Source organism: Salarias fasciatus, chromosome 13 (genome assembly GCF_902148845.1).
Source record: "Salarias fasciatus chromosome 13, fSalaFa1.1, whole genome shotgun sequence".
NCBI lineage: Eukaryota > Metazoa > Chordata > Actinopteri > Blenniiformes > Blenniidae > Salarias > Salarias fasciatus.
In genome coordinates this window covers 23,073,073-23,080,536 of record NC_043757.1, presented here as the reverse complement: position 1 = coordinate 23,080,536, position 7,464 = coordinate 23,073,073, and positions in this window count along the sequence as shown.

Below are 7,464 nucleotides of genomic sequence, written 5' to 3'. Positions count from 1 at the left end.
TCACAAACAGCAGTTCAGGTGTAAACAAACACACGCGTGGAAAGATTTGACTGATCTGGAGGAAAAGCCTTGCAAAGCTTTGGCGTCATCCTCGGAGCAGTTTCCGTCATCCACTGTCTCTCTGAGATCATCCCGGTGTGTGTGTGTGTGTGTGTGTGTGCGCGCGCACACATGTTTTGTTTTGGTGTCTCTGTGTGGAAGTGTATTAGCCTTTTCACTGCCTGGGGGCTCATTTCCTGCCGCAGCTGTTGGCAAGTTCCTCTGACATCTGGACTGCAGAGAGACAGGCAGGCAGGCAGGCAGGCAGGCAGGCAGGCAGGCAGAACAGAGGCTACAGTAGCTCGTTTCATTTTAACATGATCTCTGAGATCGCACAATAAAGATTTGAGGAGATCACACTGCTGTTTTTGCTCTCTTGGCCTGGACCGGGCTGCATCTGCTGTGTTTGTATTTATTTAAAGCTCTGTCCATGTTAGCGTTTCCCTCCCTCCCTCCCTCCCTCTCACATTGTTTGCATGTGAATTCTGCCTGGACAGATAGCAGCTGCAGCAAACCCGACTGTTTCCATACCTGGATGCTGCACGCGTGGTTCTAGTTGTGTTCAAGCAGGACAATAAAACATCAACGGGACTCAGTTTAAAAGCCGGGTTGTTTGTTTTTGTTTTTTGTTCCAAATGTAAAACGCGACGAAGACTCGTCATTAAAATCCTCGTATGCAACATTTCTGCTATGGATTGTTACAGCTGCTTCAAAGCTTGCTTTTGTGTCATTAGAATAATGCACTCAGGGGTCTTTTGGTCCGAATGTTTACCAGAAAACGTTTCCCACAGATACCCCCAGGACTCCTTTTATTGCTGCTTTACTGAATCACTTCTGTTACTATAATACTCAAAAATGATCCTGTCAGATTACATAATGAAGTAATGTTAAACGCTGTAGATAAATATTTGCATTAAAATACTAGAGTTTCATGGTAATACTGTGTTTAATCACCATTAAATCTGAAGTTAATTGATGTTAATGGTTGGTATTTTTGGTTATTAGTGTTCAGGGCTCCATAAAAGTGTGAAGCTTTGCAGTGTTTTGCTATATTTCAAGGAAAATGGTTGAATTTTCTCAACCTGTTTTAGGGCACTATAATTTTATGCATGCTTTAATACCTCGAATCATAGTCTCCTTCCATACCATCATTTCCTTCAATAGCTGAGAAATTATTTGAATAGCATACATTTCTTGTTGGATTTTTTGCAAATGGTTATGCATTCATTTTTTCACTTCCCACACATTACTGATTACAATAACACAAATTACTGACGAAGAATTCAGCATGAATATGAATATAATACACGGCCTGCGATAGGTGTCTGATTCAAAATGACGTCCAGTTTAAGGTTTGATTGTTTAACATCCACCACACTGTCGTATTTGTCAGTTTTCTAAAGCAAATGACCAAAATGAAACACTGTTTATTTAAAGCCTGTCATTATTATTAGAAGTTCAAGAAATCATCCACAGACAGCACAAAAATACCAATATCTCTTTGTTGTTTTCTCCGGGACTGTCTGGAGCTTGTGGAGATTAACAGCAGTTTATGCGGCTCAGCTCTTATATTCTATATATACTGTAAGTGTGGAAAATTATTCACATAAATGATGGATGTGATCGAAGGAATGGCTTCAAAATAGTTCATCAAATCAATAATGTCAGCAATAACACGCAAAGTTTAACTTTAATTCAGTCGCGTGCAGCGGTGGAGAGGGTTGTGTGAATCCGAGTCGAACATGCTGCTTCTTTATGGTCCTGAACGCAGCAGTTAGTCCGCCTGAACAAAACAAATTCGATTTGCTCTGGAGTATCCTCTGAAGACGGCACGAAAAATGAATTTGGATGGTGAAGCCTCTTCAAGTGTCCAGCAGGAGTGTTTTGTCTGTGGGTCAGCTGGCCAGATGTAGCCCCCCCACCACACACACACACACACACACACACACACACACACACACACACACACACACACACACACACACGCGCACACACACCTCTCTGAGCTCAGCGGCTGGCTGTTGGCTTGGAGGCGCCATTAACCAATTTAGCTTCCAGATGTCCATCATACAACCAAAGCCAAAGCTGCACAGTTCTCTGCAAGCCTCACCCAAAGGGGTGTGAATCTCAGGCACGTGCACACACATGCATGCAGAGAGGCATGCACGCACACACACACACACACACACACACACACACAGACTGACGATGATGTGCTGCTACCGGGATGCAAATTCGTATAAGATGACAGAGGCCTCAGTTGTTCAAAAGACTCATTCCTTTTCACATATCAAACACACACACACACACACACACACACACACACACACACACACACACACACACACACACACACACACACACACACACACACTCAACAGAGACAACTTCGCCACTTGTGGTTATCTGTGTCTGCATGTGCGTATTGCATTTATACAAGCTTGTGTGTGTGTGAGTGTGTGTGTGTGTGTGTGTGTGTGTGTGTGTCTTGATTGACAGATCCTACAGATCATGATAAAACTGAGACTTGCTTTTTGATCATCTCCAAAACGATCCTCCACCATCTGGAGATAAGCAAGTTAAATACACAGTTGTTTCTCCTGATGTCTGGTCCCCTTGAGACATGCACACACACACACATACACACACGCATCAGGATGTGCATTCTCCACACACACGCACACAGAGACACAAACACACACACACACACACACATGCATGTCTGGAAAGGCGCACAAAAACACACATGTGGAAGGCGAGCATCCACTCGCACAGACACACATTCGCGGTCCTCAAATGGACAGATGCTGCACCTCTAGAGGCACAGAGACCCAGCAGCTGTTCCCCAGCCAGTCAGATGGGCAACCATTGATAGTTCATGAATATTTTACACTCAGTCAAAATGGCTGCATTCCAGACCGCCTACAACAGCAGCCACACTGGGCCAGATGATCAAATCATTAAGCTATATGGACGCACTTCCTCCCTCTGTCAGCTGAAACCAAGTCGGGTGTCACGGAGGAAACGCTTTGCAGTTTGTATTGACTTTGTTTGCCGGAGTCCAACTGAAGAGTAAAGTTTGCTTCTTTTGAATTACGAAGAATTATTGAACTGTTTTTCTAATGAAACAATGCATTTCAAAGAAAAATGTCAAACCTTGCATTGATAGAATCCTGCACGATAGTACATTTTGGAACAATAAACCCTCCGCCTGTGACAGTAACCAGAGGAAACATGCATGCATAGTGAGAACATGCAGTCTACAACCGACACAAACTTTAATGCAAACATTTTCATCTCGTTACAGCCCAAACATTTTTTAAGACGCATTCATCCTCCACGTTCACTCTAAATATTAACCTTATCTGACAGGTGTGCATAATCTCTGTTATTTCCTCGCACACCCGGTTTCAGTGTTCTTTCTCTTCCAACTGCGTTCCTGTTCCAGGGATCTGTGATGGGTGAGGGAAATTTTGCACACCTTGGCATGGAGAGAGAGAGAAAAAAAAAAGAGAGAGCGAGAGAGAGAATTAAAGTGTCTGGGATGCTGTGAAGAAAGAGGTCAGCCAATTTTACTGACAGTCAATTTCAGACGCTCTGTCTCTGCCGTTGCCTTGGAGGATGGATTAATCTTAACCGCCCCAGGGCTGAGATTCAAACATCTGCCCCCCCTCCCCCCTCTCTCCCTTCCTCTTGCTCCGCCAGCCAGCCAGCGTCTCCCGTCCTGCGAGCAGTCACCACGGGCTTGACGGGGGACGCTGTGGGACATGACGAGGAGGAACATGATGAAGAAACGCAGTAGATGTACTGAACAGTCTCAACCGCCGATTCTTCTCGAAGGGGACCCAATAGTGAGAGATGGAGTCAGAGCGGACCCCGGATTTATACTTAGGACCAGTATGTTTAGCTCAAGATATTGACAAAAGAAGGACGATAATGAGATAACTTTCTGGCCCCCGTGAACATCTTTTTATGGCTTTATTTCATTATTTTGCACCCCGCTGCTTTGAAACTGAGCTGAACAATTCACCAGATGAGATATGTCTGCAAATTAACATTTCCACTCAGAACATTTAGCTCATTCTGAGTAATTTACACCGAGTGCTCAGAGGCTTCAACGTCTTGATTCTCAAATCTGCCGAAGTTGGAGGTCAGATTCCCAGCTGACTGGCAACAAATGGAAGGATTTAGGGGGTTTTTTTTCTTGAAAGGGTGTAATATAAACAGGACACTAAATGTGTGTAAATCAAAGAGTCTGTCAGCATCAAAACAAGAGTCGACTGCTAACCTGCTTATGCAGCTCTGCTGCTCATGCCACAAATGCATGATACTTATATGTTGCACCTTTTTAAAGAGAAATAATCACTTCTTTTCCAAAGGTATGAGATTCATTGCAAAGAAGCATAGTTACGGCAAAGAAACACAAATTTCCTTACATCCTGTGTGTCATTACGTTTGTCAAATTAATTAACGTTAAACCAAGCGCTGTGCATATTTCAGGTAAATCATCCGCAGCACGTCCGGAAAAATGATTTATTTTGGATTTCAGTTCTGGAAAAAAAATAAGTCTCCTCATCAGAATCCCTTTCAAAGGTGCTGGAGAGTTGTTTTCAAACAGCTGTCTGTGTTCAAAACCTTTGAAAAAAAGGGAAATGTTGACAAGCAAAATGTAATTAATGCTGGCAAGGAGAGCCAGAACCTGTGAAGCATCCAGTCGTAATATCTCAGGTATGGCCAGAGGTTTTCACTCAACCTGCCAGATTCACAAAATGCTTTTTCTTTGCTTCAGACAACAACAACAACAACAACAACAGCAAAAAGCTGCATTCAGAACAGCTTTTGAGGGCTAAAATAAAAAGTAAAGTATTAACATCAAACACTTTAAGCACTGCAAACAGTGAAGAGAGGGAAATGAGCACTTATACTCGTATAAATCGGATACATAGGAAAATTATGATATAGAAATCTTAATTAGATACAAAATAAATACAAAAAACATAGATTTTAATTTCCATGTACTGCACTTGAAGCATTTCCCTGATGCAGTGAATATACACCTCATTATTTAGAAGCTCAGTGAGCAGCTCCTCCAGAAGTATCCGATGTTTTTAATCCGTGCGTGAGCTCCTGCAACACATACGCCTTTATAATCGTAATAAATTACATTTCCCATCAATTCCCTTCAAACTGAGCTGAAAGTGGAGGGAACCGGCGGTCTGAATCGTGGCATCCACAGCGCCCTCCAGAGGCGGAGAGTGGAAAAACGTGTCAGAACCAGTGAGAGCGTTTAATTCCCTCTCAGTTTCAGGTCTGAAATGAACACTGAAATCAAACAGATTTAGCTGAAGAAACAGGAATATAAATCAAGCTCGGCGCTCTCTATATTGGCCTTTTCATGTGTTTTCTTTTTTCTCTCTCCCTTCTGCTTTGTCTTTAGTTTTCAGATGTTGAAAGGATGAATCAGTAGTAATTTCAAACATTCAAACATCAAACTTGGTGTGTATTTCTCTTGCTCTTTCTTCTTTTTTCTCTCTCTTTCTCTTTCACTCTGTCGTGCACAGCCGAATTCTGGCTTCTGTCAGAGGCAGAACAGTGTTTGGATGAGAGGACGGGGCACAGGAAAGGTGAGAGAAGTTGGGAGGATTGCACGGGATTCTCTTGAGGCATTCATATGTTCACACACACACACACACACGAGCGCTCAGATGATATCTCAGTGCATTCAAGGCTATCTTGAAGAGCATCTTTGTTCACGTGCAGCAGCTACAGAACGCAGCAGTTCTGAAGGGAGGCGAATCCTCCACATGTCACGTCTCGCTGCAAGCCGAGAGCAGATTATTCTAAACGGGAGCCTGACGCTCGGCGGAATCTGCAATTATCCCCAAAACGATTGTATGATTTTACACTTACTGTTCAAATTAGTTGATAGTTTTGAAAAAAAATAAATAAAAAAGCCTGTCCTTAAATCCAATTTTCTGTACAGGCCCCTCTGTGAACCGCTCCTTCCCGTGGGCCTAATTGTATTTTTGTGCGTGAAACAAGGGCCTCATTGTAATGCGCTGGAAACACGGATCCCCCAAATTGATAGACACATAACAGGGTCATCATTCATTTGCATTTTAACAAGTCCTTCAGCTATGACACCAGATCGTGTGAATTCATTACCATACAGGCCCGCAGTTCATCCAGCCATCTATTAGTAACGCCAATTAGTTTACTGGGACAGGTTCACGGGATGTAAATAGGCTCACTCGGGCAACCAGAGCTGCCCAAACTTTTTCATGTCAAAAGCTCCCATGACAGGCAGACAGACATTTGATAAAGGTTTTTGTCCCAGTGACCCACATCTGAGAGGATTTTAAACACTCATTAAATATGATTTTACAGCAACAGGGTGGAACAGCTGATCTCCGGAATTATATATGCAAGAATTCCTTCAGGTTTTTCCATTCATGACTATTATCTGATTAACTTGTGTTCCTGGTATCGCTGTGAATCTCTGCCTTGTGTGCGCACCTGAACGTTTTTTCCCCCTTAAGTGACTCTCTTCTGGACAGAGTGGGGGGGGGGGATTGCTGTTGACGTTGCTCTGTGTCCTAGATTTGGTGTAGTCTTCTCTGAAATGTCAAACAGGAAACTCGCAGCCAAAATATCTCCGGCTCTGCAGCTCCTCACACCGCCGAAGACAGCCACCGTAAAACAGAAATCTAAAAAATCAAAACATAGGCTAATATATGAAAAAAAATTACAATCTCACATAAGGCTGCGGATAAAGTGTGAGGTCCCGTGTTGTGCAGAGATAAACAAAAGGATCTGTGAGATTTTTACTCAGCTGTCAGTGGCGGAGCAGACCAGTCCAGTGTGAATACACGCAACAGCCTGTTTATTGTAAACTGCCACTTACAGGTTAAACAGGCCTTACCACACAAAGCCTTGGTGTTACTCCAGCAAAGGCTCCGCCAGTCATAGGTCTCCCAGAAAAAGTGCCAGTCACGATTCTCTCGGAGGATATACCGGGTGTTAAAAACCTGTCAGCCAGCGAGAGAGCTTGTTAGCTTTTTTGTATGCGAGGCTGCCGTTTGGCCTACATTAGTCATTTCATGAGGAGTTACTTTCTTTTCATTATTCCTTTCATTCAGCTTTTGTTCTGAGCACTCACTTCAGAAACTGTAAATCTTGATTTGGGGTGGCAATTCAGCTGTGGAGTGGAGGAAATGAACACAGCGTAGATGTTTCATAGTCACTGAGGCTCCGTGTTTTCAGCTGACGGAGCTGAGGCCGGCTCCGGTCATCTGTCAGCGTCAGCCTCAAACCCACAGTCATCTCGCACTCCGAGTTTCCATTCAAAAGTGGTGAATGCATCAACACCTGCCGCGTATTTTAATCTAAAACTCTAAAACTTGGCCGGAGCTCAGAGGTGTGTTC